Consider the following 23,086-nt stretch of genomic DNA (forward strand, 5'->3'; position numbering starts at 1 on the left):
GCATTTCTGAGTGGGGGCGGGTAGGAACCGGAACCGGTTCTGGAACCGAACCATCCGGAACCGGTTCCTAACTGGTTCTAGCCGTTGGATCGAATATAGCCGTTGGAAATCGTTTTTTTGGCCGTTTTTTGACCGTTGGGGTCAAAAATAGCCGTTTTTTGGCTCCCCAAGCACCCCACTGTATTTGGTGTCATGGGTTCATCACAACACTCAAAACGCAAACCCGAACGCAAAAAAATACAAAAAAACGCTATTACAACGTTTTGAGTTCTCTAATCTCTTGTTTTCTCTTATTCTATATTCATATTTGTTGTTATGGCTGCCTCACAATCATCGGTTGGTCAAGGTTCCAACGCCGAACCAAGTTTCGTTCGTATTGTACTTCATAATCGTAATCAAGAGATTTGGTGCAATTGGGATTTGGTTGAATTGAGTGACCATTCATTGAAGGCTCGGTGCAAGTTTTGTGGGATTTATTTAAACCCACTTTCGAATTCAAATTTGAAGAAACACATCGAAAAACCGTATTGCAAGGCGTTGAAAAAGAACGTCGATTCGCAACAAACGCAAATGGATAGTGAAGGCGGAATATTTACATACCAAATTGATCGAGTTTAAGATCGTATGGCGAAGTTTGTGATTCAAGAAGCTTTGCCGTTTAGCCACTTCGACAACCCTCGCTTAACCGCCATGATTCGAGATACGCTTCAACCACAATACACTCACGTAAGTCGTCATACTCTTAAACGTTATTGTTTAAAATTGTGGAAAAAGGCCAAATAGGTACTAATTGCATATTTTGAAAATATAAATACGGGAATAAACTTAACTAGTGATGTTTGGTCGGCTCCACATGGTCTACCCGAATCTTATCTTTGTGTCACCGCTCATTGGGTAGACCCGTCATCGTGGGAAATGATGAAACGCACCATTGCTTTCGAACTCTTTGAGTATCCACATACGGGAGATAATTTGTTTGAAATTTTAGATTATGTTATAAAAATTTATAAACTAGAAAATAAAATATTTTCAATGGCATTTGATAACGCGTCGAATAATACATCGGCGGTTGATAAATTAAAATTAAAATATACGCCGATTTGCAATGGTGTATTTTTTCACTCAAGGTGTGTTGCACATATCATTAATTTAATCGTGCAAGACGGACTTGCTTCGGATGAGGTTACATCGGTTATAAACGATTTTAGACTAATGATACATGAAGTTTTTAAGAAAAGTAAAAAAAGACAAATGGAATATAGAAAATTTTGTAAAGATACGGGAAGAAAAGCTTTGGGAGCTAATTGGGATGTACCTCATCGATGGAATTCCACTTGCATAATGTTTCAAAGTGCTTTGAAACAAAGAGAAACTTTACAAATGTTTCATTCTAGTCTTGCCGAGAATGATTTGGCAATCCCCTTTTCAAATGAGAAATGGGAAATTATCAATGACTTATCGACTTTTCTTGAAGTTTTTAAAACATCAACTACGAAACTATCGGGAACGTATTATCCGACAAGTCCCTTGGTTCTTTCGGAGTTATTTTTAATCGTTAACAATCTTAAAGAATTTGAAAATAAAAGTCCAATGTTTTCAAACATCATATTACCAATGAAGTTTAAATTAAAAAAATATTTTCTTGAATTGCCACCGGTTTTTACTTGCGCCACCGCTTTAAACCCAATGTTAAATGTTACGGGGGTTGAATGTGTGATAGACGAAATTTTTTCAGCCTTAGATATGCATGAAGTTGACCCAAACTTTTCAACAGATGCAAAAAATGATTTTAACTTGAATTTTAAATTTATGTATGACTTTTATTTAAATAAATATGGGTCAAACATACACATGCCTATGCCGGGGGGGGGGGGGGGGTCTTCATCAAGTTCAAGTGCTACTAGAGTACGAGATCCCATGATTAGCCTTATGAACACCGTTCGCAACGTAACGGCTAAAAAACAAAGGGGTAACACCCCTTCAAGCGAACTAGGAAGGTATAGTGCAAATGATTACTCTACCGGTTTATCCGAAGAGGAATATGACACTTTTGATGTTTTGGCTTGGTGGAAGGTAAAGGAAACCGAGTTTCCGATTCTTGCCACCATGGCCCGTGATTTACTAACCGTCCAAGCTTCTACGGTAGCTTCGGAATCCGCTTTTTATCTTAGTGGCAGGGTAATATCGGTGAGAAGAACAAGACTAAATTCGGAGTCGGTGGAGATGTGCATTTGCTTAAAGGATAACTTTGACTCAATCGATCGTATTCAACACGTAACCACTCTCGAAGATGAAACACCACTTGATGTTCGAGTGCACGACGAACAAGAAGGCATTTCTACAAGTAATTCCGAGGAAGAAGTCGCCGCTCAATAATTACGACGAACAAGAAGGTTTTTCTAGAAATAATATGTCACAACTTTATATTTATAAATTTAATGTTTTGTTAGTTTGTTTTTGAAGATTTTAAAACATGTAACCTTTTTTTTTTTAACTTCTTAAAGTAAATAAAATGAATTTTATGTTAATTGTTTTGTTTATTTTTCATGCTATACAAATACGAATCGTAGTTTAGAATCCAAATCGCAAACGAAAAACGAAAAAAAAAAAACTAAATGCACTTGTATTGCAAATCCAATGAACAAGTTTACATTGTACAATGGTTACATATTTAACTGATGATGTTCCAACTGATGAAACTCTGCAATTGATGTGTCACTGATTCATATTTTGCATCAGTGACAACAAACTCTGCAACTGATGAATGTTCCCACTGATGAGTATTCCTCATCAGTGGCAACCTTCAGTAGTTGTCATCAGTGGCAACCTTCAGTAGTTGTCTTCAGTGGCAACCTTCAGTAGTTGTCTTCAGTAGCAAACATCTTCAGTAGTTGTCTTTTCTTCATCAGTTAATTGTTTATTTTTATGTTAATTGTTTTTTTTATTTTTCATGTTATACAAATACGAATCGTAGTTTAGAATCCAAATCGCAAACGAAAAACGAAAAGAAAAAAAAATTTTTACACTGTAACCGGTTGGAACCGGTTACGGTACAGGAACCGGGTTAGGAACCGGTAAGAACCGGTTAGATAGGTTAGGGGTCCGAGGGTGGGAGAACCGGTTCGGTTCCCTAACCGGTTCGAGCCTGGAACCGGTTTAAAAGGGAGTTTTGAATATAGGAACCGGTTAGGAACCGGTTCCGGTTCCTAGTCCCAAACCGTTTTGAACATGCCTAGGTATCAGTGTTACTTCCTTTTTAAGCGGTTTGAAATTCTTTTTCTATTATTCTCATATTTATTTTTCATGCTACTAATAAATACTTGATGTTATATTTTAGACTATAAAAAATGTATCTCATTTAAGAACAATCTCTCTATTTCCCAAAACGTATGTAAGATTTCTCTAATCAACCTTCTACCAATATATAAGTGTGTTATTATTTGGTTTGTATGGATATTGATGTTGGTTACCGAGTTTCCAATTTTATTATATGTAATAATTGATTAATTGTAATATATGCCTATAATTCAATATTACGCATAATAACACGTAACTGGCATAAGATTCAAATAAAGCCCATCACACGCGTTCTGAGCTTGTCATTTCAACAATGAGGTTTCTCAGCGAAACATATTCACATTATTACATAATAATACACAATATATTATTCAAAGGCATAAAACTAGGCCATAATATCCGTAAACCAAACTTCAAAATTCAAAAATCACAATTAGATGGTGTTAGATATACATAATGAAACTAATCATTGTGAGAAAATGATAAAAAAAAAATAGTGTTTGGTTAATTAATGAAATAAAATCATATATTTCACAAGAAATCATGTTTTCACAAAACACCCAAAAATAACCTTCCCTCCCTTATTTTTTTCATTATATTCTCTCCTTCACAACCATCGCCCATCGTCATCGTCATCGTCAACCACCACCACCATTGCTCACCACCATTGCTCACCACCATTGGTGGATCCAGAAAATTTTCTCATAGGGGTCGGAAATTTTTAGGTCGATATTCAGTTGACTATCGCTATATAATTTTTCTTTTCGATTCCGGTTCGGTTGTTCGAGTCATTTAATTGGCATATAATTATTTTTGGTCCAGTTCGGCCTTTCCAGTCGGGTCGAATTGGGTCTGGTGATATATAAAATAGATAACCAAACAAAATCGAATATAACAAAAAAAATACACGAAAATTCATTAGAAATGCATAATTAAAATACCATATATCTAAAACTGCTCTATACGGATTTTCATTTTTTGAAATCTAATCAAAAACATTAGTCCGACATTCATAGGCAAGTCTTCTTAATGAATCTAATAAAACCGATCATTTAAAATTCTTATCACCCATCCAGTGGCGGCCCTGAAATTTAGGTCTAGATTCGCCACTGTACGTCATTACTATTCATTTATAATGTTCGGTTAACTTATGGTGGCGGTAGCGGTCACAATGGCAGTGGCGGCGACAACAATGGTCAAGTGGTGGTGGTTGTGACGACGATGGTGTTGAGATGGTAGGGTGAAAGAGAAATGAAATGAAAGAAAAACAAAGGCCGAGAATAAAATAGTTTTGATGAAATAAGATTTTCGTGTAATACATGATCCAATTCAGTTGAGCAACCTAACGTATGTTTTTATAATATAACTTTTTTCCATAGTAATCCATTTCATTTTATCGTCCAATTACAACATATCAAACAATACCTTACGCCTTGTTCTTGAGTTTTTTAACCAAGGAAAGAAAAGTAAAGGAGAGGGAAGGATAGGAAAGGGAAGGGAAGAATTTTTTTTTTAATTAGGTGTGTTCTTGAGTTGGAAGGAAATTAGAGGAAAGAAAAGGATAACTATGTTATCCTTAGTAATCATCCCATTTTTGGGAGGATAACTTATTGGAAAAATACATTAAATTAATCCCTCATAACTCCTCATACTCCTTTCCTTACCATCCTAAAAAAACTTAAGAACACCCATTTTTTTACTATCCTTAGTTTTCTTTTCCTTCGTTTAAAAGAACTCGAGAACAACACTAGCTTAATGAATGAAGAAACACTAATCGACCTCGGGCAGATTACGGATAATCTGGGGGTTAAATAGATGTTTCCCACGAGGGGTTAGATCCGGCAAAGATGGTTCTTCTGATAACCTGCAAAACAGACACCGTGAGCTCGTCACTGAGAAGGGGGGGGTACCTCCTTGTGACCACCCTCTGGCGTGAGAATCAGACTAGATTGCTCTTGAATATAAGTGTATATTAAGAGATTGCTAGAGCAGATATCAGGTATAAGATGTAAGATACAAGATAAGATGAGATGATCATACCATTTGGAGTATTTATAGCCGAAGGTAGGTTTCCAAGAGGGTATAGCCGGCTGAATAGTATTCCTGTTCTACCAACTGTGGCCTACGCACGTGCCATGCTGGTAGTTGGTGGGTAGGCAGCGGCTGACAGTGACCAGGCCTGCTGTGTACTATTCCTTTTCCACCAACTGCAGGCTATGCACGTGGTATGACAGGAGTTGGTGAGTAGGCAGCGGCTAATAGTGACATACAGTACAAGAGCATGCTGCTCGCCATACTGTTGTCAATGAGCTGTCGTATCTTTGGTCAGATCTTTTGCCCATACCTCGTCAGGTACAGTACAAAAGATCCTCCAGTATCGTACGGACTGGCTCATTTGGGCGGGAGTATTCCCCCTCCCGCCTTTGTGCGGGATTGTTCCCGGCTTTGCTCATTCCTTCAGGTGACTACTGAATTATTTTGAGAGCTAAGTGCCTTGTGCGTGTAGCCTTGCTGCGCGGGTAGCCTTCCCTGATAGCTTGTATCCGCAGCTGCGGGAACAGGCGGAGTACTTCGCCATTGGGAGGCATTTCCTGCGGGAACAGCTTGCGTACTGCGCGTAAGGACGTCACGTCTCTGAGCATGGTGGGTCCTGCGGATCCAGTTGGTTTCTGCGCAGACGTCTCTTTTCAAGGTGAGTCCTGCGGGTCCAACTGGGCTCTGCTGGGACCTACCTCTTCAAGTCCCCCCAGTCCAATGTTCTTCTCATGAATGTTTAATAAGTGAGGTGAACTTTTGGACTTAAGCAAAGGGTTTTTGAAAAGGGTTTAGTTTTAAGGTTTTCCATGGGGATTCTTCCCGCGGAAGTCCTAATGTCACTTGCAGAAATTCCCGACTTTCCTGCTTGATCTTTGGGTATGATGCGGGTAGGTCTGTAACCTCCTCGCAAGTCAGGAGCGTTGAGTCCCACTTGTGTGGATTCTCCATGAGGTTCTGGTAGTTTTGAACATAGTGATCAATTATGTTAAAACCACCAATTCCATCTTGGAGTTTCAAACAATATAGTTCTCGACGTTCCCGCTATGCGGGGATGTTATTCCCGTTTCCGCAAGCATGGCCCAGAAGATCCTTCTTGATTTCAATTCCCTGCGGAGCGCTAGGTATGTGAAGGGTTTTGCCTTGACACTGTACCTGCACTCGTCTTACGGTTACTTTACTTCCAAGGTATTCCTTCCGTCAATTCCCTGCGGGTGCTAAGTATGTGAAGGGTTTTGCCTTAACACTGTACCCGCACCCGTCTTATAGTTACTTGGTCGCCGAGGTATTCTTGGCTTCAATTCCCTGCAGGTACTAAGTATGTGAAGGGTTTTGCCTTAACACTGTACTCGCACCTGTCTTATAGTTACTTGGTTGCCAAGGTAAGGGGTATTTTCCCGCTTACTTTTGAATCTTTTTGAAATTTTGAAATTCGAAGAGTTGGTGAAAGGATAAGAACAGTCCAAACTGTTGAAACGTCGTCCGACGGTTTCTTCTGACAGTGTCAGGACGTGCAGGAAGTTATGGCGACGTGACAGTATATGGTCATTCCAGGCGCTTTTTAAGGCGCGTGGGCGCGATTTTTCGGGCGCGTGGCCGCGAAATTAATGGCACGCGTCCATTCAACAGCTGTTGCCAGCTTGCTCATTGCCACGTGTCATAGTTTCATTGCACCTGCGATTTCTCTCTCTTCCGCATTAAATTCATCGCATTAATTGCGATGAGTATATAAAGGGGGAGAGGGTCTTTTGTAATTCACACTCTTCTCTTCTTGTAAACGATTTCCGGCGAATACTTTCTGCCAAGCATTCTCCTGAAATCACTATTCTTTACCTCAAAACCATGTCTTCTACTCACGATTTTGAAGCTGCTGCCGAAGAATCTGACGTGCACGTCGAGATCCCGACGTCTACGTCTGATAAAGACGATAAGAGCACTGCTGGCGAATGCCAGTGTGCTCTTCCGGCCGACCTCTATCGGTACGTCGTCCGGAAGTTCATGCTCGAGTCGTTCGAGCCTGAGTTTCCGGAGCCACACCAGACGGTGTACGATGCTCCCAAGGGCAAGATAGGGGTGTACGCTGCATTCTTCGTTTATGGGAATCTCAGGTTCCCATTGACGAAGTTTGTATACCGTGTCTTGGAGAGGCACGGTGTGCATCTGACGGAGGTACACCCGATGGCGATCGCCAAGATCCGCCACTTTGAGTGGGTGTGCCTCATTCTGGGCGTGGAGCCCCATGTTGACCGGTTGATGACCTTCTATTCTTGGAGGTGTATCCAGGGGTGGTACACCTTGGTCAATCGGATCAAGGGGTTGAAGATCTGAGCTACCGAGCGCAGTCTTCGGTCGTGGAAGCGTGAGTTCTTTTATATCTCCGCTCGCGTCGTCCCCCTTGCGATGACCTTTAAGAATGGGAGAGCACTCCCCGCCCTTCACGCCCTCAACTACCAGGAGGCGGAGTGGTTCGCCAAGATCTCCCGGGTCCAGACTCCGGTATACCGTTTTGCGGAGTCTGGGATGGTGATGCTTGGGATGAGCCGGGTGTGGAAGGAGGCGTCGCAGGTTCCCATCGTCCTCGAATACGGTTTGAACTCTGCCCCTTACGGTATGCTCTGTCTTCTTTGTTTATATAGGTTTGTCTTCTAACTGTTTATTCTTTTTTTATTTCAGAGGGGAATGACTTGCAGTCGCTCCTGCATCCGCTGGAGGCTGATGGTCCCGCTCGGATGGGTACTCGTGCTCTAGATGAGAATGAGTTGCCCATCCTTGAACAGACGGCGGATCGGTTCGTGGAGGTCTACCTGCCAGGCCACGAGATCCTGAGCGCCAGGCGGCCAGGTAAGGAGTTATTCAATCCTCGACCTCTCAATGCTGAAACCTCTGCTGGAATTCCTCTAATCTTGTGTTCTGATGAGGAATCCGCAGATGGTCCTCCGTTGGTGCGGAAAAAGAAGGCTGCCGGCGGGAAGGGGAAGGCGAAGGTTGCCTCCACTGCCGATCCGGTGCATCGGTCTGATTCAGAGACCGAAAGCGAGGAGGTGGCGGGGAACCCTGGTGGTGATAAGACCACTGCTCCGGAGGCTGAGACGACCGTCACCTCCGAGCAGCCCAGGACAACGACGGTGAGCGGCGTGAAGAGGCCGGCTCCATCGGGTTCGTCCCCGCCTGTTCGCACTTTTAGGCTCAAGAAAACCCGTAAGTACAAACTTTACTTTTTAACTTCATATCTTTCCGCCATTATACTTATATCTTCTTTGTGCAGGCGTGGATGCTACCGCATTCCAGGGTGGAGCGGGGAGGAGCACCTTCGGACCCATGACGGTAGGCTTGGTCAACCTACCTGAGGCGATGACCCAGGCGGCTGCGCCTGCTTCAGTTGTTGGTTCAGTTGCTCACCCAGTTGAGCCAACTGTTCCAACTATGATGACATCTCCGCCGGCTGTCAGTGCCATATTTACTGAATCTTTCACTGAGCCGGCGGTGACTATTTCTGCAGGTACTTCCGCAGCGGCGACCACGGTTGTGAGTTCACCTCCGGTGAGTTCACCTCCGTTGGTTTCTACCGCGGCGGCCTCCATGCCTCCGACGTCGGCAGCTACAGCCGATCCTTCAGGTATGCTTGGGGCTTCTCGCCAACCTCTGCCTCCTTCCCATCTGCCTGACCTCTTGGATGGATTTCCCTTGGGTTCAGGTGATGGGTTTGGCGGCTATCGGCCTGTTGTCGACCCTACAGGTGCGTAGGGTTCTTTTGGCCTTTTTTTTTTTTTTATATATATCATCTTTTCCTAACTGCTTTTTGTTTTTTGCAGTGTCGGATTCCAATGAAGTGTATGTTCCACGATGGAACATCCGCCGAGGAACAACCCTTCGCACGCCTGTGGAGTGCGTGGAGTGGTCTCGTCACGCAGCTCCTAGTGGTGCGTTGGGGGAAGCAATGGCTAGCTACCAGGAGGGTAGGCTAACCAACGAACTTCGGATTCTCCTGGCCCGGATGCAGCCGCGCGTCGAGCTGCTCTGTCGTGAAAACGACAAGTTAAAAGCAGCTCGTATACAAGAAGTAGCTCAGGCGCGGGCTGTCCGGGAGGAGAACAAGAGGCTTGCCGCAGTGGCTGCGGAAAAGGAGAAGGCCTTCAAGGCCCTCGAGGTTGAAGTTCAGGCCCGGCTCGAGGCTCGTTCCAAGGCTGCCCAAGCTGTTAACGAACAGCTTCGGCTGGCTAAGGAAACTGCACGGAACGCAACCGAGAGGGCCACCAAGGCTGAAGCTGTTGCTGAGCCTCTACGCCTCGAGAATGAGGAACTTAAAGCCAAACTAGAGGCGCACCAACAGGCTCATGATGCCTTGGCGATGGAAGACGCCAAGAAGCTCCAAGAGATCTTGGACTAGAGGGGGGTGCTTGACCATACTGAGCGGAAGTTAAAGGGCGTTGAAGAGGCTGCGGCTAAAGAAGTGTTGCTTGCCAACCTCAACAAAAGTGAAGCCGAACGCGCCCGTAACCAAGCTCAAGCTGCCCTCCAGGAGGCTCTGGTTACCAAGGAATGGCTTCTTCGAGAAGCGTTGTCGCAGGTAAGCTTAGCTTCCTAATGTCTTCACGCTTTTCTTTGTAAATAGAAAAGGTTTTGATACTTGTATTTTTTCTTGTAGGTTGTGCATCGAGTCTTCACGGACACATCATACGACGATGCCATGAGCGCAGCCCTCAACGCTTCTCACGAGGATGGGGAAAAGGCCGGCTTCCTGCTTGGTCTAGGGTTCGTTGAGAAAGGCATCCCGCCTTCCAACTTCCCTTTATATGATGTTGACACTGAAGCTATATATGACCAAGCAGTGAATCAGTATGCCGCCTTCCCGCATCCGGTGGTGGAGAAGGTGAACGAAGTTGCTGCTGCTGATGATGGGCTAGCCATTCTAAAGACCTTCCTTGAACCGCCACAGCCAACTGATGGTGCGGGTACAAGTGGGTTTGGAGGGAGTGGTCCTGAAGCTTGAACCCTAAGATCCATTCCCACTGTTAGGATAGGTTTAGCTTGTATAGATTTATATTCTTGTAGGCGGGTAGTTACCCGGCCATTCTTGTAATGAATATTATGAAATATAAATCTTTGTGCGGGTAAGACCGCTACTTTCACTGGATGACTTGCTTTATAAACGTTATATGACTTACTCATGCATACTTTAGTTTAAATTAGCAATTTTCCAAGTGTTTAGAATAAGTTAACCTTTGAACGTGGTAGATAATAGGTTGAAGTTTTGCTTCCTCCTTCGTGATTGTGCGGGTAGGACCGTCACTTGCACTTAGTAGGATGGCTAAACTTTACCTATATCTGACCTGCGTGGAGGTTTTCCTCATCTTTTTGTTAGAAATTTTCTAAGTGTTTAGAATAAGTTAACCTTTGAACGTGGTAGATAATAGGTTGAAGTTTTGCTTCCTCCTTCGTGATTGTGCGGGTAGGACCGTCACTTGCACTTGGTAGGATGGCTAAACTTCACCTACATCTGACCTGCGTGGAGGTTTTCCTCATCCTTCTGTTAGAAATTTTCTAAGTATTTTGAATAAGTTAACCGTTCGACGCGCGGTTGTCAATAGGTTCGGTTTCCTCTCATGATTTGTGCGGTTAGGACCGGCACTTTCATTTAGTGGGATGACCAAAGTTTACCTATAACTGACCTGCGTGAAGGTTTGCCGTTTTTTGGGTTTATGCGGGTTTTGCCGCCTTCCCCATGCAACGACTTTCCACGTAATTATGCGGTGAGTACCGGCATCAGTGTTGAATAAATTAACCGTTCGACGCGCGGTTGTTAATAGGTTAGTGTTCAGTTTCCTCTATCATGATTCGTGCGGATAGACCGGCACTTTCATTTAGTGGGATGACTGAACTTTACCTTTAACTGACCTGCGTGAAGGTTTGCCATTTTTTGGGTTTATGTGGGTTTTGCCGCCTCCCCACGCAACGACTTTCTTTCACACTTATGTATGCGGTGAAGACCGGCATATCCGTGTGGAAAGTTCATAAGTATAAATGTAAGATCATCAGCATCAATGTTCTAAGGAGAATCATTTCCATTAGAAGTGGCTCTGGGCGTTTTCTTTACAAGTTTGGAATTGATCTACATGCAAACTGTGTGAGCTCCCTTCCATGTTGGGATGGGAGTGCCATCGAGCCGATATGCACCTGGTTCGGGATCTCGTTGTTTACGCAGTATGTAGTCTCCGGCATTGAAGCTGCAATTTTATTCGTGTTTTCCCCAGCTGGGGTTCTACACGCATCAGCCTGCTCAGCGTTTGTTACGCCACGAGGTGCGCGAGCGTCCCATCTCTGACGTATGCTTCGATGATGTCCTTCACGTCTGTGCATTCTTCAGTGTTGTGGCCTTTTGTCCTGTGAAAGTCACAGTACTTGCTCCGATCAGCGTTGTGACGATGTCGGATTATTGGAGCCTTTGGCCATGGGAGCTCCTCAGTGGCGAATATCTCGGTTACGCTTTTGGTGAGTGGCGTCCATCTGGAGTTCTGGTTCGACTGTACGTTATCCCATCCGCCTAACCGATGTTGCAAGCTGGATGAGGTGTCAAAGTTTATCCTTGACTGCCAAATGCCTAGCTTCCATTTTTTGTTTAGTCGGGAGGTAAGGACGTTGTCTTCTCTTGTTTTCTGGGTGTAGAGGTTTGTGCTCTGGGGGAGATCTTTACCCAGTTGCTTCTCCGTTTCCGCAAAGCGTTTAGCTGCTGTCATGATGGCATCCCATGTGGATGGCATGCCATCTCTACCCGTTAAGGTGCGGATGAGCTCTGGGTCGTTCGCGCCCTGGATGAAAGCAGCGCGAACAAGATCTTCGCTAATATTACCCAGACTTAGCTTCTTTGAGTTGAAGCGAGTTATGAAGTTTGGCAAAGATTCATCTTTTTCTCGAATGCAATTGAGGATTGTCCATTGCTCTTCGGTATACTTTCTTTGTTGGCTGAAGTGTTGGCTAAATTTCTGCTGGAAGTCTTCCCAATCGTAGATGTGGTGGACCGGTAGACGATCGAACCACGCTCTAGCTGCCCCAACAAGCGTCATTTGGAACATGTAACACCACGTAGGTTCCGTCCAACTACTGCCGGTTGCCCCCGCTATGAACCTGTTCAAATGATCGTCTGGATCAGATATACCATCGTAAGTGCCGATGTTGGACATCCGTTTGGCACTTTTCGGGACGATTGCTTCCGCAATGTCCCTTGCAAATTTGGACGTTCCCGCCTTTGCAGCGGTTGGTGTAAATGTTTTGGAGAAGTCACGTGGGTTTCCACCCGCGTTTTTTGGTTTGAAGGTTTCTCCAAAACGCCTTCTCGGTTGGGAGTCCGTTTCCTTACGCTTCCCTTTCGTCCTATGACGAGGGTTTGCGTCACTATCGGATTCCTCCGAATCACCGTCCATGTACTCTCCGAATTCCTCAGGCTGTTGGAGTGAACGTAAACGTTCATCCAACTCAGCTTGGAATTCTTTTTGACGTGCTTCCGCCCACGCTTTAACTTCATCGAGTGTTTGGCGGGGGAGCCTCGTTCGTTGTCTCTCTAACTGGGTATCGGTGAATCCCAGTGGGCGATTATTTACTGCACTTGCCCCAGCTTGGGTAACTGGGGTAGTGTTCGTAAAATTTACTGCACTTGCCCCGGCTTGGGTAACCGGGGTAGTGTTCGTAAAAACTGTGTAGTCGCCGGTATTCCCCCCAGTAGCTGGGGTTGTGGTTACCGGAGTTTCTTTAACCATCTTTCCAGAAGTTTGAAAAAACTGAAAAGAAATGAAGTTCTAGCTTTTATGCACGGATGGCGCCAATGAAGAAACACTAATCGACCCCGGGCAGATTACGGATAATCTGGGGGTTAAATAGATGTTTCCCACGAGGGGTTAGATCCGGCAAAGATGGTTCTTCTGATAACCTGCAAAACAGACACCGTGAGCTAGTCACTGAGAGGGGGGGGGGTACCTCCTTGTGACCATCCTCCGGCGTGAGAATCAGACTAGATTGCTCTTGAATATAAGTGTATATTAAGAGATTGCTAGAGCAGATATCAGGTATAAGATGTAAGATACAAGATAAGATGAGATGATCATACCATTTGGGGTATTTATAGCCGAAGGTAGGTTTCCAAGAGGGTATAGCCGACTGAATAGTATTCCTGTTCTACCAACTGTGGCCTACGCACGTGCCATGCTGGTAGTTGGTGGGTAGGCAGCGGCTGACAGTGACCAGGCCTGCTGTGTACTATTCCATTTCCACCAACTGCAGGCTATGCACGTGGTATTAGAGATGGGCAAAAAAACCGGTTGGTGAACCGGTTCAACGGTTTAAACCGAAAACTGGTTTTTACAAAAACCGGTTTGACCGGTTTAGTAACCGCCGGTTCGTATATCGGTTACAAGTTCTAGAGAAAAAACCGGTTACTGAACCGGTTATGGAAAAAACCGGTTAATTTTAAAACCGGTTATTATGAAAAAAACCGGTTATTAACCGGTTATTTAAAAAAAAAACCGGTTAATTAAAAAAACCGGTTATTAACCGGTTCTAACCGGTTTCTAAACCGGTCCTAACCGGTTAGACCGGTCCGAGTTTTGCACCAAAAAAACCGGTTAATAAACCGGTCCGGTTATTTAAAAACTGGTTTTTTCCAGGCCAAGAAAAACCGGTCCGGTTATTAACCGAACCGGTTTTTTTAAAAAAACCGATTTGTGCACCTCTACGTGGTATGACAGGAGTTGGTGAGTAGGCAGCGGCTACTAGTGACATACAGTACAAGAGTATGCTGCTCGCCATACTGTTGTCAATGAGCTGTCGTATCTTTGGTCAGATCTTTTGCCCATACCTCGTCAGGTACAGTACAAAAGATCCTCCAGTATCGTACGGACTGGCTCATTTGGGTGGGAGTATTCCCCCTCCCGCCTTTGTGCGGGATTGTTCCCGGCTTTGCTCATTCCTTCAGGTGACTACTGAATTATTTTGAGAGCTAAGTGCCTTGTGCGTGTAGCCTTGTTGCGCGGGTGGCCTTCCCTGATGGCTTGTATCCGCAGCTGCGGGAACAGGCGGAGTACTTCGCCATTGGGAAGCATTTCCTGCGGGAACAGCTTGCGTACTGCGCGTAAGGACGTCACGTCTCTGAGCATGGTGGGTCCTGCGGATCCAGTTGGTTTCTGCGCAGACGTCTCTCTTCAAGGTGAGTCATGCGGGTCCAACTGGGCTCTGCTAGGACCTACCTCTTCAATGAATAAAACACGTTTTGTTTCCTTAATGTAAATCTTTTTAGCTAGTGGCAAACACTAGGAAATTTAAATGTCTTGATCCGGAACAAAGGCAAATTCAAATCGCCGAATTATAAAAAGTCCACCCACTCACGCGTATCCCCCGGTCCCACCTCCATCTTTTTCACTCCAAATCCATATCCAGCGTAACGTTACCTTCGCTCCCTCATAGATCCATCCCGCATCTCAATAATAATAATAATATATTATTCCTATTGTTTCAACTTTCAAATCAAAATCAAACCCATTCAACCCTACACTCATCAACATGACTCACCGCCACCGTCCTCCGCCGTCACCCAACCAACCCACCTACAACATCATCCCTATCCACAACCTCCTCGCCGACCACCCTTCCCTCCGCTTCCCCGAGGTACGCGCCGCCACCTCCGCCCTACGCGCGGTGGGCGACCTCCGAAGGCCGCCCTTCATCCCATGGCAGCCACACTACGACCTCCTGGACTGGCTTGGAGCCTTCTTCGGCTTCCAGTCCGACAACGTCTCCAACCAGCGCGAACACATCGTCCTCCACCTCTCCAACGCCCAGATGCGCCTCCAGCCGCCGCCCGACAACATCGACACCCTCGACCCCACCGTCCTACGTAAGTTCCGTCGAAAGCTTTTAAACAACTACACCCACTGGTGCTCTTTCCTCGGCGCCAAATCCAACATTTGGATCTCCGACTCCCGCCGCCAGTACTCCGATTCCGACCACCGTCGTGAGCTGCTCTATGTCTCCTTGTATTTGTTAATATGGGGCGAGTCGGCTAATTTAAGGTTTATGCCAGAATGCATTTGTTATATCTTCCATCATATGGCTATGGAGTTGAATAGAATACTGGAAGATTACATTGATGAGAACACCGGAAGGCCGGTTTTACCCTCCATTTCGGGCGAAAACGCGTTTCTGGACCGTGTGGTTAAGCCGATTTACGACACGGTTAAAACTGAGGTCGAGTTTAGTAGGAACGGGACGGCGCCGCATTCGAACTGGCGGAATTACGATGATATAAACGAGTATTTTTGGAGCAGGAGGTGTTTCGATAAACTCAAGTGGCCGATTGATATCGGGAGTAACTTTTTCGCGACGACGAGCCGTGGGAAGCGCGTCGGGAAGACGGGGTTCGTGGAGCAGAGGTCGTTTTTGAATTTGTTCAGGAGCTTTGATAAGCTGTGGATTATGCTGTTTATGTTTCTACAGGCTGCGATTATTGTGGCGTGGAGAGATGACAAGACGTATCCGTGGGAGTCGTTGGAGGATAGAAGTGTGCAGGCGAAGGTTTTGAGTGTGTTTATTACGTGGAGCGCGTTGAGGCTTTTACAGGCGGTGCTTGATGTTGTGATGCAGTATAAGCTTGTGTCGAGAGAGACGATGTGGCTTGGTGTTAGAATGGTGTTGAAGATTATTACTTCGTTTGTCTGGATTATTGTGTTCCTGGTTTTGTACACCAGGATCTGGAACCAAAGGAATGATGATGGACGTTGGACGGGTGCTGCTAATAAGCGAGTGGTGGATTTTCTTGAAGCTGCATTCGTGTTCATCCTGCCAGAGATTTTAGCACTTGCTTTGTTTATTATCCCGTGGGCTCGTAACTTTCTTGAAAACACAAACTGGAGAGGCTTTTACTTGATAACTTGGTGGTTTCAAAGTAAAACGTTTGTGGGCCGTGGACTTAGAGAAGGTCTGGTTGATAACATAAAGTATTCGTTGTTTTGGATCGTGGTTCTCGCTACCAAGTTTATCTTCAGTTACTTTCTGCAGATAAAACCTATGATTCAGCCCACGAAAGCCATTTTAGACCTTGATGATGTAAGATATGAATGGCATGAGTTCTTTGGTAATAGCAACCGGTTTGCTGTAGGGCTGTTATGGCTACCGGTTGTGTTGATTTACTTAATGGATTTACAAATCTGGTATTCGATTTACTCTTCGTTTGTGGGTGCGGGAGTTGGGCTGTTGAGCCATTTGGGTGAGATTAGAAACGTGCAACAGTTGAAGTTACGGTTTCAGTTTTTTGCTAGCGCGATGCAGTTTAATCTGATGCCTGAAGAACAGTTGTTGAATACGAGAGGGACGTTAAGGAGTAAGTTTAAAGACTCCCTTCATAGATTGAAGTTACGATATGGTCTCGGAAGACCGTTCAAGAAACTTGATTCGAATCAGATTGAGGCCCATAAGTTTGCATTGATCTGGAATGAGATAATCTTGACATTTAGAGAAGAAGATATCATTAGTGACCGTGAAGTCGAGCTTCTTGAATTGCCTCAAAATACATGGAATGTTAGTGTTGTAAGATGGCCATGTTTCTTATTATCTAATGAGTTACTTCTTGCTTTAAGTCAAGCCAAGGAATTGGTTGATGCTCCTGACAAGTGGTTATGGTCCAAAATCAAGAAACACGAGTACAGACGTTGTTCTGTAATTGAAACTTACGACAGTGTCCAACACTTGCTGCTCGCAATCGTACAGCACAACACGCAAGAGCACTCGATTATCACCACAATCTTTCAAGAAATCGATAACTCAATCGATATTGGAAAGTTCACCAAGACGTTTAACATGTATGCTCTTCCCAAGATTCATATCCATCTGATCACACTTGTGGGTTTGTTAATAAAGTCCAATCAAGATGTCAACAAAGTGGTCAACATACTGCAAGCACTGTACGAGTCTGTTATTCGTGACTTCTTTAGAGAAAAACGAACCATAAATGAGCTGAAAGAAGACGGGCTGGCCCCACACAGACCACTTTCGGGAGCGGGTTTGCTTTTCGAGAACGCGGTTGAGTTACCCGGTTCAGAAAATGAGAGTTTTTATAGACAGACTCGAAGACTTCACACGATTCTTACTTCACATGACTCCATGAATAATATTCCCGTGAATTTAGAAGCAAGACGACGGATTGCATTCTTTAGCAACTCGTTGTTTATGAACATTCCTCACGCGCCTCAAGTTGAAAAGATGATGGCTTTTAGTGTTTTGACACCGTATTACAATGAAGAAGTGGTTTACAATAGAGAACAGTTAAAGACCGAGAATGAAGATGGGATCTCGACTCTTTATTATTTGCAAACTATATATGCTGATGAATGGGTCAACTTTTTGCAACGAATGAAACGTGAAGGAATGGTGTCGGAAAAGGAGTTGTGGATCACTAAGCTGAGAGACCTTCGGCTTTGGGCTTCTTACAGGGGTCAAACACTGGCCCGTACAGTTCGCGGGATGATGTACTATTACCGAGCTCTCAAAATGCTTGCCTTTCTTGATTCGGCTTCTGAAATGGACATTCGTGAAGGTGGTGCACGGGAGCTCGTCCCGTTAGGCAGTGGGGATGATCCTAGTCGCTCGGGTCGGAGTTTAAGAAGAGCCGGTAGTACTATGAGTATTATGTTTAAGGGGCATGAGTATGGAACTGCATTGATGAAGTACACTTATGTTGTTGCGTGTCAGATATACGGGACCCAAAAGGCGAAGAAAGATCCCCATGCTGAAGAGATTCTGTACTTGATGAAAAACAATGAAGCCCTCCGGGTTGCCTATGTTGATGAGGTGCCGAGAAAAGACGGGACACGGGATGTGACAGATTATTATTCTGTTCTTGTGAAGTATGATCAGGAACTCGAAAAAGAGGTTGAAATCTATCGGGTGAAGTTACCGGGCCCGTTAAAGCTTGGAGAAGGAAAACCTGAGAACCAAAACCATGCTCTTATTTTCACTCGTGGTGATGCGGTTCAAACTATTGACATGAATCAAGATAATTACTTTGAAGAAGCCCTTAAAATGAGGAATTTACTTCAAGAATACAAAAGTAAATACGGTATTCGCAAGCCAAACATTTTGGGTGTCCGAGAAAACATCTTTACGGGTTCTGTTTCGTCGCTTGCGTGGTTCATGTCAGCTCAAGAAACGAGTTTTGTCACATTGGGTCAACGGGTCTTAGCCAACCCGTTGAAAATTCGGTTGCATTATGGCCATCCCGACGTGTTCGATCGGTTTTGGTTCTTAACACGTGGTGGAATCAGTAAAGCTTCAAGATTGATCAACTTAAGTGAAGACATTTTTGCAGGATTTAACTGCACTTTAAGAGGCGGAAATGTGACCCACCACGAGTATATTCAAGTAGGTAAAGGAAGAGATGTCGGGTTAAATCAAGTATCCATGTTTGAAGCTAAAGTTGCAAGCGGTAACGGTGAGCAAGTTCTTAGTCGAGATGTGTATCGATTGGGTCACCGACTCGACTTTTTCAGAATGCTTTCGTTTTTTTACACGACCGTTGGTTTCTTTTTTAACACGATGATGATTTCATTAACGGTTTACGCGTTCTTGTGGGGCCGCTTATACCTCGCACTTAGCGGTGTCGAGAACTCGGTTGCAGGCGATACCCAAACAAATCGAGCGTTAGGGACAATCTTAAACCAGCAGTTTATCGTCCAGCTCGGTCTTTTCACCGCGTTACCAATGATTGTCGAAAATACCCTCGAGTTAGGGTTTCTTGCAGCCATATGGGACTTCATAACAATGCAGCTTCAACTATCTTCTGTATTCTACACGTTCTCCTTAGGAACCCGTTCTCATTATTTCGGTCGAACGATTCTTCACGGTGGTGCAAAGTACCGTGCAACTGGTCGTGGGTTCGTGGTGGAACATAAGAAATTTGCTGAAAATTACCGACTTTATGCTCGAAGCCATTTCATAAAAGCAATCGAGCTCGGTTTGATCTTGACTGTTTACGCGGGATACAGTCCTGTTGCGAAAGGAACGTTTACATATATCGCGTTAACGATTTCAAGTTGGTTTCTTGTGGTTTCGTGGATTATGGCTCCGTTTGTGTTCAATCCTTCGGGGTTTGATTGGCTAAAAACAGTTTATGATTACGATGATTTCATGAACTGGATCGGTTTTCGTGGGGGCGTGTTTGCAAAACCCGAGGAGAGTTGGGAAAGATGGTGGTATGAAGAGCAAGATCATTTGCGGAATACCGGTTTAATTGCGAAAATATTGGAAGTTATTTTAGATTTGCGGTTTTTCTTCTTTCAATATGGAATCGTTTACCAGCTTGGTATTGCTGCGGGTAGTAAAAGCGTTGCGGTCTACGTACTTTCTTGGATTTATGTGATGGTGGCTCTCGGGTTGTACTGGGTTATAGTGTATGCGCGTGATAAGTATTCTGCACGAGAACATATCTATTACCGGTTGGTTCAGTTTCTGGTGATTGCTCTCGGGATACTGATAATAATCGCTTTGTTGGAGTTTACCGAGTTTAAGTTTCTTGATATGTTCACGAGCTTGTTGGCGTTTATTCCTACTGGCTGGGGGTTTCTTTTGATTGCTCAAGTGTTCCGGCCCATTTTGGAGAAGACTATAATATGGGATACTGTTGTGTCTGTGGCGCGCACGTATGATACTATGTTTGGTGTGATTGTGTTGACTCCGGTGGCGGTTTTGTCATGGATGCCGGGCTTCCAGTCAATGCAAACGAGGATCTTGTTTAATGATGCGTTTAGTAGGGGTCTGCGTATTATCCAGATTTTAGTTGGAAAGAAGTCAAAGAGTTGAATTTTGATTGGAGGTAGTTAATATATCTTAATCTTAATTGATCTAATAATGATTTTCAGTTTGAATTATTGCATTTGTACTGAATTTGATTGCAATATTTGCATTGCAGGTTTGATGTTAAGATGAAGGGAGTATAGAAGTGGGTGGATATGCAGTGAAGGTTTGATTCTTTTGGTTAGTATGTGACACATGTACTTATTATGTATGTGAAATGAGAGGATATATAACTGTTTTTTTGAACCATTTTATTGGGTATTTTACTCGGCTTATTATAGTATATGTTCAGTAGCATGATATAGGTTCTCTTTGAAATTTTTGTAACTGAATTACTTGTTTTGTGCATAGCTTACATAGCTTGATTATTGGTTGGTATTATTTACATTCAATTGTGTTTTTATTTTATCATCTTGAAGCTTGAGCTCGTTTATCATAACTTTACATGTTATAGTTATTAGATAAATATATGATAATACATTTAAGTAACAATTACATAAATATAATTGTTTAGGCTCCATTTGTGTGCATTAATGAGCTCAATAAGTGAAGTTCGGACTTGAGCCCGGTGACTAAACAAGTTTATTATCAGGCTAGACTCTTGAGCTTGTTCAGTTGTTTGAGCTCTGCTCAATTTAAGTGTTTTGTGAGTCAATCTCGAGTAGTTCATTAGCGGTTCGGCTTGTTTACACCTCCACCTGATCTTAACAGTATTAGATAGTTTATCTTTTCATTTTGTTCGTTTATCTTGTTTATTAATTTTAAATTCTGTTTCTTATACAAGGATTATTTCTATCATAAAGTTTATGTAATTCTTATATAATTTGTTTTGTTTTCTACTCAATTACTTATATAACCTTCTTGATTATAACTGTTTGAAAGATTTTTTTTATAGTTTCATTATGCATATTATTTAAAGTTGCTGTTGGAAACTGAAGAATCATATTATTTTCAAACCATTAAATCTTAGAAGCATATATTTTATAACAAATACTTTTATATTAACATATTGTTCTTAATTATCAATTTTTAAAATAAAGTATGTAAAAATTGTAAAAATAAAAGTTTTAACGATGAATAATCATCAGTTCGGTTTCCCCTCTTAAGTTTTAAGGTTTTATTATCTGGTTCGTTATATGTTTTAGAATGGTCAAAATCATATAACTTAATTAACTGTTTTTTTTTGGGTCAAATAAAACGTTATAATATATTTTAAGAACACAATTTAAATTAAAAAAACATATAAAATCTTGTTGAAGCCGAATAATTTGAAGAGTTTGTGTGTAATATTAAGATGAAGATACCATTCGTCTAAGATTTAATTTTTTAACATTTCAATTCCTTTAATAAATATACCAACCAAACGCCCTATCAATTTTTAAAAGATTCTATTCCAACAACTTTAAAAAAACATTCTTTGAACCAAACGGACCTTAGTTTGTGAAATAAAAAGTTCTAATCATTTAAAAAAACTCCTAATATGCCAAATAAAAACTTGTTTTTCTACCAACAACCCCTAATATGCCAAATAAAAACTTGTTTTTCTAAATGTACTTCATTTTTGATCTAAAACATTTCTATATACAAAAATACACATGGTAGACAACGTGATAGAAAATCAACCGGTAATGGATATCTCTTAGAGTCTGTTTGGTATAAGGTAATGAAATAGGCGATGAAATGGAATGAGTAAGGGAATGAAATGGACGAAGCAATGGAATTGATAACTACCATTTCATTGATATGTTAGGTTACCATGTGAGAATGACATGAATTATTAATTTTATTTTTTGGTAAGCTAGAAAAACCCGGAATCAAATAAAAATGGTAGTGAGTGACGATGGGATGGTGGTGGTTGGCGGCGGGCAGTAATGGTGGTGGCGGGTGGTGGGCGGCAGTGGCGATGGACGAGCGCAATTGGTGGTGGTGAAAGTGGGTGGTGGTGGACGATGATGGTAAGCAGTGGCAGCGGAGGTGGGTGGTGGTGTTGGACGCGGAGGCGGGTGGTGGTGGTGGGCGATGGTGGTGAGTAGTGGCAGGCGGCGGAGGCGGTGGTGGTGGGGGTGAGATGACAATTGGTAGTAGTGGTGGGAGGGTGGTGGATTTGATATAGTGTGAAAGATGGATGGAATGGAAAAAAAAACAAGGGGTGGATGGAATGGATTTTGGGTGTTTTAGAGGGAATGAAATAGACATGGTAATCGATGATTTCATTCCATTAACCAACCAAACACATTTTTTTCATTCCATCACAATGGTCCATTCCATTCCGCATCTCATTCATGCATACCAAACGCTACCTTAATACTCAAATTAAACGATAAAATAGGAAAGATTTAAGGTCCGATTGTGATACAGACACACCAAACAAACAAACAATAGGCAACGAAAATCCAACCAAGGATACATGCACATCACCATGGTTAGAGACTCTGTCTAAAAACACCATCCAACTTGCCAAAGTTGAACTAGTAGTATATACACATACCAATCTAACTCTTGCGATAAATCAATTCAATAAACTTTTCATTCATAAACTCACTAACTTCCCAAGTGTGTAGAGTACAATACATAAAGAAAAGATGATAAAAACTACCCACTGCTCTCATGATCTCTAATTATGGTCTTAACTTAGACAAAATATCTAACATAAACAATATAAAATATTATATGTAAATTAATTAATTGAAGCTTAAACGTGTAAATAAAATATTAGGTGGCGTGGAGCATGGGAGTAAAATCCAACTCAATAATGTAACTTTCATAACCTTAAACCAGATGTATATCACAACGTCCATCATTAATTATACCAATGTTTACATGTTAAATAACCTTTATGCACTTTAATATATCAAAATTGATTTACTTGAGCTATTTTAGCATAAAATAAACAAAGTAATTTCGTTGTTTTTTTTACTTTTGGTGT

General features: G+C 42.9%; 1 non-coding gene and 1 pseudogene across 2 annotated transcripts; both read left to right on the top strand.

Annotated features, from left to right (window-relative positions):
- The first annotated feature begins 14,838 nt into the window (after nucleotides 1-14,838).
- LOC143592138 (callose synthase 12 pseudogene) lies at nucleotides 14,839-20,550 on the top strand (annotated as a pseudogene). The gene is made up of 2 exons (XR_013145861.1): nucleotides 14,839-20,179; nucleotides 20,276-20,550. The product of XR_013145861.1 is annotated as a callose synthase 12 pseudogene (transcript).
- LOC143592143 (small nucleolar RNA J33) lies at nucleotides 17,827-17,902 on the top strand. The gene has a single exon (XR_013145862.1). It is a non-coding gene; the product is annotated as a small nucleolar RNA J33 (small nucleolar RNA).
- Nucleotides 20,551-23,086: the final 2,536 nt, after the last annotated feature.

The sequence above is a fragment of the Bidens hawaiensis genome, unplaced genomic scaffold, assembly GCF_021521415.1.
Source record: "Bidens hawaiensis isolate Kalapana, Puna unplaced genomic scaffold, B.hawaiensis_p1.1 tig00040545_1, whole genome shotgun sequence".
Classification (NCBI taxonomy): Eukaryota; Viridiplantae; Streptophyta; class Magnoliopsida; order Asterales; family Asteraceae; genus Bidens; species Bidens hawaiensis.